Below are 3,227 nucleotides of genomic sequence, written 5' to 3'. Positions count from 1 at the left end.
ATCTCAATAAAACAAAATGCTGTGCATGGTGCAAAGGATTTATTCACTGAGTTGACCCTTACAATAAGGGGAAAGCATAGTTAATAGGATAAGTACCTTTAGTGATATGAGAGCAGATTTAACAAGTAGGCTCATGATATTTACCTGTCTTAATCATGTTACTTTTTCTTTTAAAAACTGTGCTGGCATGAGAAATCATTTTCTATTTTTTTTTTCTCAATAACGCTTTAATTTCTCCTCCCAGCTGGACACAGTGCTTAAAGTGGTCTCCACTACTCAGAAACTACTTCCATGTTTATATTCTTCTTCTTTTTGGTATCACGGTCCCTATCTCCAGGCTCACCCACATTCTCCAGAGGAGCTTTGGTCTTCTTGTCCTTTTTCTTTTCCTTCTTGACCAACTGTGGAGACACTGGAGATGTTTTTGTTGCTTTCATTTTCTTGCTTCCAATTTGGGGCTTTTACTGCTTTAGCAACTGCCTGTGGCGCTTTTACTGCTTTGGCCATGACCTCTCTCTGGCAAGTCATATCTGGCAAGTCCAAAGCCACCATCAAAATACTGATGCTAGACAGAAGAACTCACCACTTACTGTTGCAGATTGACTCCCTCTAGAGACCCATGAGCCAGACTAGAAAGGGATAACTGTCTACTGCTCATTTTCTATTTTATATTCTGTATTTTATCATTGTGAAAACAAATATTTTAAAATATATTAAATTTCAATTATTTTATATATTCTACTTATTCTGGCATGCCTACTTGATGTTAGACTCAAAAAGAAGCCCAAAATATCCACTTAAATAAAAAAATTCAAGATAAATGTACATTTAACCAGAGGTAAGAATATAAAAATTGAACCTATTATAACCACATTATTTTCTCTAGTTTTAGTATACTTTATTTCAAAACTGTATATAATAAGGGTGTCAGGATAAGTTAAGAGGGAAAAAAAAACTAATAAAAAATATAAAGAAGTACCAACTATTATATAAACCTTAGTTCCCTAATACAATTATAATTTATACATATTTATAGATTGGTATAGATAGATATAGATTGTGTGTGTTTGTGCGTAATTAAATATATTCCTTTTTAACATTTTTCAGCCATTTACTATTTCCTGAACTTTGGCCTGGTAATAAAAAAGAAAAGAATGAGAAGAATGTAAGAAACTTCTACAAAAGAGAATGTTAGTTCAACTTGACAATTTTTAATCTTCCTTTAACACTAGAGATTAATATTCATCATACTGTATAAGCAATTTAAAGTGAAAATGAGAATTCGTTTTTTTCAGAGCTATAGAGTGTTCACAGCTGGGGTTGTTTAAAGTAGCTTTGGTTTTTAAGATTGTATTAGGGAGAGTTTTTGAAGAAACATTTATATTCATTTCAATTTTTAATTTAATTTTTATTAGGTTTCAATGCATTGCATTTAGGGAATATATAGGTTTCAATTATTTTCTTTTTCTCTCATATGCAGGTACTTATTAAAAGAGGTTTGCCATTTCAGCCAATAATTTTACATGTTAAAATCACACACCCTTCTCACACACAAAACTCTTTGTATATATTAGATTCTCATGCTTCTCTCTAATAATAGGACCTGGAAATCAAAAATGGTATTACTTATAAAGTTATAGAACCCACATTCTTTATGCTTTTAGAATTTGTGGAGAGTCAAGTGTGGTAACTAGTAAATATTACCTTTACCTGATCAACCGAAATTACAGATTAACTGTTTAAACACAACTAATGATTATTCAAAATTCTCAAAATAATGAGTAGACATAGGCCCTTGCAAAATAACAGTTTACAAACATATAACTGCCATTCATAAGTTAAGCTCATCTATTCATTGAAATTATTTCTTCAGGTGTCTGTTAACCTTATTATAAAATTGAATTTAAGTTTGTAATCTTCTTTGAGTAACTGCATGCAGTCATAATGAACACAACTGAATTTCTTTAAAATATCGAGACTTTTCAGTTGTTTCTAAGATCCTCACCTAGATTACTGAGTTTTTTTCTGTATTAAGTAAAATAATCAAATTAAGCAGTGTTTCTGTTTTTTATACTTTTCTAAGACTAATGTGGCAGCTCACTGCAGAGAGACTATCTCTCATGATTGTGTTCTATAATTTGTACATGGTATCTGGGCAGTCATATGTTGATTAAATGTGTGGTTCTTTTAAAATTCACTACACACTCCTGATCAAAATTCTTTGAAAACTATGAATGGAACTCTATTTTCTTAACCTTGTAAGGAATCTGACTCAAACCAACAAGTATATCATGTTTAACAGTGAGAAATTAGGTAAATTCCTATTAAGTCAGAAAAAAAAGACAAGGGTTTTCTTGTCACCTGGCCACTGTGATAAAGTAGATCTTAGAAAAAAAGAGTACTTTGCTTCCGGATTGCTATTCTTAGTTAAAGTATGTTGTTTTCTTCTTACTCTATAAATAATTCCTGGAGACAGTTCTTTGTGGGGCAAAAAATTAATTTTGGAGTTTGAATCCAGCACTAACTACTTAAACTTGTTTGAAGACAATTAACGTGTTTTCAGAATCATCATCTATAAATGGGTTACAGCATCAACAACAGAAATCTATGTCACAGAGTTGTTACAAGAACATGCCGAGGGTGACATATGAAAGCACCTTATAAGTGGCAGGGCAATAATAGACTTGGTATAATTATTAACAGAAATAATGAAAACACAAACCATATTATTTATTTTTTGCTAATTATGAACTTGTTTTATTTCCCCTCATGCACTACACATTCTGCTTGCCCATATTATTTAGTATTCCTTCTAAACATGCTGCATTTTCTGCCCACTCTGCCTTGACATTTTTGTTAGTTTTTTCCCTATGCTGGATTGCCCTTTTTCTATCTCTGTTCATTAAAATAGTCCTCAGCTGTCAAGATCCATACGAATACCAATTATCCCATGAACTAGTCTTTAAATTCCCCACTCCTGCTTTCTTTTCTAGTTGGAGCAATCTCTTCCTCTTCTGTCCATCATGGAGTTTCTCCCACTGTTTTTTATTAATTACTATCTCATTTTGCCTTGAAATCCCTTGCTTCTCCAGTGTAGTCTGTTAATCAGCAGTATGGACATCACCAGGGAACTTGTTAGAAATGCAGAATTCCAGGGCTATGCCTTAGGCCAAGATCCTGGGTGATTCCCATGCATATGACAATTTGAGAAGCACTGCCCTAATTCA

The 3,227-nt window shown here is 32.6% G+C and overlaps 1 non-coding gene across 1 annotated transcript; it reads right to left on the bottom strand.

The window, feature by feature from the left end:
• Positions 1-524: 524 nt before the first annotated feature.
• LOC115857677 (small nucleolar RNA SNORA56) lies at positions 525-653 on the bottom strand. Its single transcript, XR_004041337.1, has one exon. It is a non-coding gene; the product is annotated as a small nucleolar RNA SNORA56 (small nucleolar RNA).
• Between the last annotated feature and the right edge of the window lie 2,574 nt (positions 654-3,227).

Source organism: Globicephala melas, chromosome 4 (genome assembly GCF_963455315.2).
Source record: "Globicephala melas chromosome 4, mGloMel1.2, whole genome shotgun sequence".
NCBI lineage: Eukaryota > Metazoa > Chordata > Mammalia > Artiodactyla > Delphinidae > Globicephala > Globicephala melas.
Note: the sequence above shows the minus strand (reverse complement) of the source record. Positions and strands in the feature narration are given on the sequence as shown.